At 39.4% G+C, this 6,898-nt stretch overlaps 1 long non-coding RNA gene across 1 annotated transcript in view; it reads left to right on the top strand.

Moving 5' to 3' along the window:
• Positions 6,134–6,898, top strand: part of LOC110266473 — an 18,470-nt gene continuing 17,705 nt past the window's right edge. Inside the window, exons 1-2 of the long non-coding RNA XR_002353879.1 lie at positions 6,134–6,144; positions 6,259–6,260. This is a non-coding gene — a long non-coding RNA (uncharacterized LOC110266473). The remainder of the gene's footprint in view (positions 6,145–6,258; positions 6,261–6,898) is intronic.

Raw genomic sequence — 6,898 nt, forward strand, 5'->3', positions numbered from 1 at the left:
AGGTCAAACTGGAGGTTAAACTTCAATTCCAGCATTTCTTATCCTTCATGATTTTGGCGTTTAAGCTCCAGTTTAGGCTTAAACTGGAACTTAAACTCCACATGTTATATACAAGCTTCCTTTATTGATTTTGTTGCTTCCTTGCTTAGCCTCTTCTTCCCTGAAATCATCCAAACAATTGCATCAAAGTCTTGCAAAATTTCATGAGAAATCTTTCATTCATAGCATTTAAGTAATATAACTAAAACTCATGGAATTTGCATCAAAATCATATTGTTTGGATGGTTCATTACTTTGTTCTTCATTTACCCATTTTTGGTTACTTTAAGCTCAAGAAAATGCATAAAACAACTAAAACTAACAGAAAAATGCTCGTGAAACTAGCCTATGATGCCTTGGCATCAATTAGTAGTGGGTTGGTATCAATGAGTATCAAATTGATCACCAAGGGTTCTCAAATCACCGATTCATTGAGACTCAATGACTCAAGGTCACTCAATTCCCTTAGCCTAGGCCAAGAGTCAAGAAAACTACTCAAAAACTAAAGGAAATATTTTAACAAACACCTAGTGTGCAAGGAAAGTAAGCATCATAAAATGCAAGAATTAAGGAAACCCATAACTAACATAAGCAAGAAATCAATAATAACAATCAAGATCAACATAAAAGAGACATGGAAATATAAAATTGGATTAAGAGAAATCAAGATCCAACAATTGTTCATCAACATAAGAGAGCAAAATAAGAAATTAACAAGTAAAACTAGAAGAGCAAAGACAATAGAACACTAAAATATAATGAGAATTAAAATCAAAACAAGAATTGAAAGAGAAATTTGAGAGTGATTAACCTAACTTTATCCTAATTTCTATCCTACATCTAGAGAGAGGAGAGAGCCTCTCTCTCTAGAATTCTACCCTAAAACATGATGAAAACTAAACTATGACTACTTGGTTCATTTCCCCCTCAATCCTTGGGTTCAATAGCATCAGAAATGAGTTGGATTGGGCCCAAAATGAGCTACAAATCGCTGGCCACGATTTCACTTTTAATGGGCCATGTGCAGAAACGGTGCGCACGTATACATGGCGCGTGCGCGCCCCTGAACGCGAAGCAATATAGGGCAAATTTTATATCATTTTGAAGCCCTGGATGTTAGCTTTTCAACGCAACTAGAACTGTCTCATTTGGACCTCTGTAGCTTAAGTTATGGTCGATTGAGTGCGAAGAGGTCAGGCTTGACAGCTATATGGTTCCTTAATTTCTTAATGAATTCTCCCACTTTGCATGCTTTTCTCCTCACTTCTTCCATCCAATACTTACCTTATGAACCTGAAATCATTCAACAAATATATCAAGGCGTCGAATGGAATTAAAGTGAGTTAAATTTAGCTATTTTAAGGCCTAAAAAGTATGTTTTCATATTTAAGCACAAATCTAGGGAGAATTACAAAACTATACTATTTCATTGAATAAATGTGAGAAAAGTTGATAAAACCACCCAAATTAAGCACAAGATAAACCACGAAATCAGGATTTATCATTGCTCCCACGTGGTTATCCTCTAACTATGAAGGAAGGTCAAGTGGATAAATCAATATGAACCCCCAAGTCCTAGTCAACTCCCAAGAAAAGGCTAGAGTTAGTGGAATTCATGTCAATTAGCAAGTCTCAATTATCAATCAACAAGGGAGCTTGATAACTCAAGCGTCTCCAATTAATCAACCAAAGCCATGAATGTAAAAAGCTAAATTAAAATCATAAATATGAAATACCTCAAATTGCATTAAATAAAGAAATCAAATCTAACGTGGAGTTCATAAACCAAATTGGGAAAATAAATAAACCAGAATACTAGAATAAATAAGAGTAGAAGAGAAACTAAATTAAAGGAACATTGAACCTGGAATTGAGAAGAAATAAACCTAAAACTAAGAGAGATCCTAAAACCTAGAGAGAGGGGAGAGCCTCTCTCTCTAGAAACTACATCTAAACCTAAAATTGTTGTCAATTGATGAATGGATGAAAATTGTGATGTCCCCCTTGAGTCTCTGCTTGTCCCTTGGCTTTAGTCTGCGTTTCTGGGCCAAAAACGGGTCCAAACTTAGCCCAAAATTGCCCCCAGCATTTTCTGCGAATTCTGCAGGTAGCGCATGTCACGCCTACGCGTCAGTCACACATACGCATCATTTGGTATTTTCCTTGTCACGCGTACGCGTCAGGCACGCATACGTGTCGCTCATCCTTTGCGCTAGGCATGCATACGTGTCACCCATGCGTGCGCGTCACTGCCAGCTTCTCAAAACTTCATTTTTTACGTCCCTTCAACATTTGCATGTTTCCTTTCCATCCCTAAGCCATTCCTGTCCTATAAAGCCTGAAAACACTTAACACACAGATCACGGCATCGAATGGTAATAAAGGATAATTAAAATTGACATTTTAAAGGCCTAGGAAACATGTTTTCAATTATATCACAAAATCAGAAAGGAATTGTAAAACCATGCAATTTATATGAATAAGTGAGCAAAGAATTGATAAAAACCACTCAAATTAACACAAGATAAACTATAAAATAGCGGTTTATCAATCTTCCCACACTTAAACATTAGCATATCCTCATGCTAAGCTTAAGGAGTTATAAAGAATGAATGGGGGAAAGTAAGACTCATGAGATACAACCTATGAATGCAACTATATGCTATGATGGTTCTAACTACTTGGTTAAAAGTAAATAAGTTCTTCAAGATAAAAACAAATTAGATTCCACTAATTTAAATCACACAAATAAAAGACAAGTAAACTTGTGAGAAGATAGCTCATGAAAGCAGGGAACACGGAATCAAGCAGTGAACCCTTACTGGTAGTGTATATCACTCCAATCTCGCAAGTGTCTAGGGTTAATCACTCTACTCTTCTCTAGTCATGCTTTCTAAACTTTGTTCTTCACCTAACCAATTAACAGAAATTTAGTATACCAATGCAAACATCATGAGGTCTTTTCATGGTTGTAGTGGGGCTAAGGTAAGGGTGAGGATATATATATAGCCAAGTGAGCTATAGTATGAATCTTTGACTAACCTAAGCTGTTGCCTAACACACACACACTCTATGTAACTCTAAAATCATGCCTAGCTACCCATAATTCCCACTTTTGTATCACATACTCATGTACCAAATATTTCTTTAATTTTTCACATATGCATTGATCTTTTATTAAACTTAGCATTGGGGTAATTTTGTCCCCTTATTTTTTTATTTACAAAATTAATTGAATATTTTTGGTTTTTTTTTTTTGAATCATAAAGCAAACATAACATAACAATGCACATGAGTTTTTAATTTTTTTTTTTGGTCTCTTATGAGTATGCACCCAAACTCCTAATATTTTGTCAATAGAACACTGTACACTTTCATCAACCCAAGCTCCCATAGTTCTCCACAATTAATTGATACACAATCTCTAACTTAAGCTAACCAAAGATTCACTTGTGGTGATTAATTATTTTTCCGTTTAAGGCTAGTGATGTGGTAAAATATAGAACAAATGGGGATTAAACGGCTCAAGGTGGCTAGGAAAGGTGATTGAAAGGGTAGGCTATTTGGGATGAGTGAGCTAATAACAAATAATGGCCTCAATCATATGCAATCATGTAAATATACTAAACAATGGACATATATAATGGAACAAAATATAGATTACAATCATAGAGTAGGAAACACACAAGAATAAAATATTATGGTTAAATAATGTAACCATGTAATTAAGCTCAAATCTCACAGGTTGTGTGTTCTTAGCTATAATTCATGTTCCAATTTACAGTCTTCAAACCAGTTTAACAAAAATTTTAATTTAAATTAGTGAAAAGCTATAAAATAGGGTCTTGGAAGGAAACTCATTACTTTAATCAAGTAGTGGTAAAATATGCACAAAATTAAACAAACATGCAATCAAACATGCAACTGCAACAACTAATTTATCAAGAAAAATTAAATATTGGTGTTGAAATAGGAAATAACTAACCCACGGAAGTTAGTATCGACCTCCCCACACTTAAAGATTGCACCGTCCTCGGTGCATGCTAAGATATGCAAGTGGACGGTTTGCTCCAACTGATGCTTTTCTTCAAAGATTGTGCAGATAGACTTGTTTGTTGCCCCATTGAGAAGCTTTTCCTATCCCTTCTTTGGTGGCCATCTTGAAAGAAGAAGAAGAAGGAGAAAAGTAACCTAAAAACAAAGATAGAAAACAAATAAAATATAGTTGGGTGGATGCCAAATAGTGAGGGTCTCAATTACATGGTAGCTACAACATGCAAGGGACAAAATAGAAGAAGCAAATGGCATATCAATTAAATTCATGTCAATGCAAAAGGAGTACAACTATCATAAAAGATTAGCATTGACTTAAATAATATTTCCTAATCGGAATAGAACTAGTCATGAAGCACGAGAGTAATGCAAGAAAAGATGTAACAGTTGAATAAGAAAATTTAACACCAATGGAAAAAAATGATAAATTTAGAAGAGAAAATAAAAATATGCACAAAATTAAAATGCAATGAATGATAGAATGCAATTAAATTAAGTAAAATAGAATGAAGGGGGAGAATGATGAGAAGTTAAAGAGATGAAGAAGAAGAAAGTAAGAAAGGAGGAGGCAAGAGGGAGAGAAGATAGAAGAAAAAAAAGAAAGAATTAAAAAATGGGGCGTCACACGCACACGTGCATCACGCGTACGCGTGACATCTGAGTTGGCCGTTCGACGCGTAAGCGGCACCCACGTGTACGCATGGGTGGTCTGAAAGCGAAATAGCGCGCACGCGTCAGGGATGCATACGCGTGGAATGATTTTGTGCCTCTAGCACAGTTCCATCACAAGGGCAGCACAACTCTCAGATCAAACACCAATTTACGCCGATTGTCCTATCCACGCATGCGCGTGCTTGACGTGGACGCGTGGATTTCCCAAGTTCCAAAGGACGCGCATGGGTCGTTGACACGTGCGCGTGGGTCAAAGTATATGCAGAGCGCAGCAGCTGCACGATTCCATCACAACTTTCTATTCGTTGGATGGGATAGTAAAATTGGGAATCGACGCCCACGCGTGGCCTACGCGCACGCGTGGGTTACCCCCCTTCTTTTATGGAGTATGCAAAATGCGAAATACAGATGCTGATGCAGACATTATGAATGAACTTTAAGAAAAATAGAATAAAATAAAACTAGGAATAAAACAAAATAAAATAAAGCTAAGACTGAAAAAGGACGATCATACCATGGTGGGTTGTCTCCAACCTAGCACTTTTAGTTAGAGTCCTTAAGTTGGACATTTGGTGAGTTACCTGTCATGGTGGCTTATGTTTGAACTCATCCAGGAATCTCCACCAATGTTTGAAATTCCAATAGCCTCTGGGATCCCATACTAGTTGCATAAAGCCTTCAAGCAAGTTAAAGTAAGAGACAAGGCCCCAAGAGTTTTGATTGCTAGAATGAATTCCGGGGTCCCAAACCTTGCTGTTGCACCCGTCTTCTTGTTGATCATCATTTTTCCACTTGGGTGGTTGATGACTTGCATCATCTACCCTTCTTTCTTGCTTAAAGAAGACCATAAAAGAGCATAAATCTCATTTGATCTGTACAATTCATGCATTATTTGATGAATATTATGGTACACTACTTTGAGATGAGTTCTGCTGAATTTCAGGTGAGAAAAGTATCAAAAATTAGGTAGAAGACAAACAAGAAGCTGGGCGTGTGAAACTGGCATGCCACTTGAAGCAAACGCCACAAAAATGCACTGACGTGGCACGTCAGGAGCTAGGCGTGGCACGCCAGTACTAAAGTCCAGAGAAGAAGTCCAAGCAAGCATGTGGGTGTGGCACGCCAGAGACTGGGCGTGGCACGCTAATACAAAATTCCAGAGAGCCAAATGGAGGACATAAAAGGGGCGTGGCACGCCTGGCCCATCAATTACTATGGGCGTGCCACTTGAGCAAAGGGGTGTGGCACGCCAACTCACCATTCCAAGAAGAACCTTCACTATGGCGTGCCACTTGGTGTCGAAGGCGTGGCACGCCAGCCCCAAAAAGTCACTTGGAAGTGCCACTTGAGAACCCAGGCGTGGCACGCCAAGCTTGAAGAGTTCATAAATCCATGATTGTGTTACTTGAGCAGCATAGTGTGGCACGCTGGTACAACAATCCAGAGAAGGGGCTGAAGGCAATTGAAGACTTGGCGTGCCACTTGAGCAACCAGGCGTGGCACGCCAATGCACAAAGGACCAAGAGCAAGGACTGGGCATGCAACTTGGTATCGAAGGCGTGGCACGCCAACCTTAGCATTTCACTATGGCGTGCCACTTGAAGACCGAGGCGTAGCACGCTAACTACTGGAACCAAGACAAGATCATGGGCGTGGCACGCCAGCCTTTAGGCATGGGACGCTGGTATAAGTTTCCAGAGAAGATGAAGGAGGCCAATTACATGGGGCTTGCCACTTGGTATCGAAGGCGTGGCACGCCATTCACCATTCTTCATTTAGGCGTGCCACTTGAGCAACCAGGCATGGCACGCCAGTGTCATTCAGAGAAAAGCATTGGGGTGTGCCACTTGAGCTCGTGGCATGGCACGCCAAACAGAGGAACCACTCACTCACAAAAGGGGCATGGCACGCCAGACCTTGGGCGTGCCACGCTAGTTCAACTTTCCAGAGAAGTCTAACCAAGCATAGAGCAAGGGCATGGCACGCCAGTACAACTTTCCAGAGGCAAAGAGAAGTGAGAAAGACCGAGGGCATGCCACTTGAGTTCGAAAGCGTGGCATGCCAAGGTTGAGAGAGGGACGAGCGTGCCACTTGAAGGAGTAGGCATGGCATGCCAAGCTGGAAATGAAAGGCA

This window comes from Arachis ipaensis, chromosome B09 (genome assembly GCF_000816755.2).
Source record: "Arachis ipaensis cultivar K30076 chromosome B09, Araip1.1, whole genome shotgun sequence".
Lineage (NCBI taxonomy): Eukaryota > Viridiplantae > Streptophyta > Magnoliopsida > Fabales > Fabaceae > Arachis > Arachis ipaensis.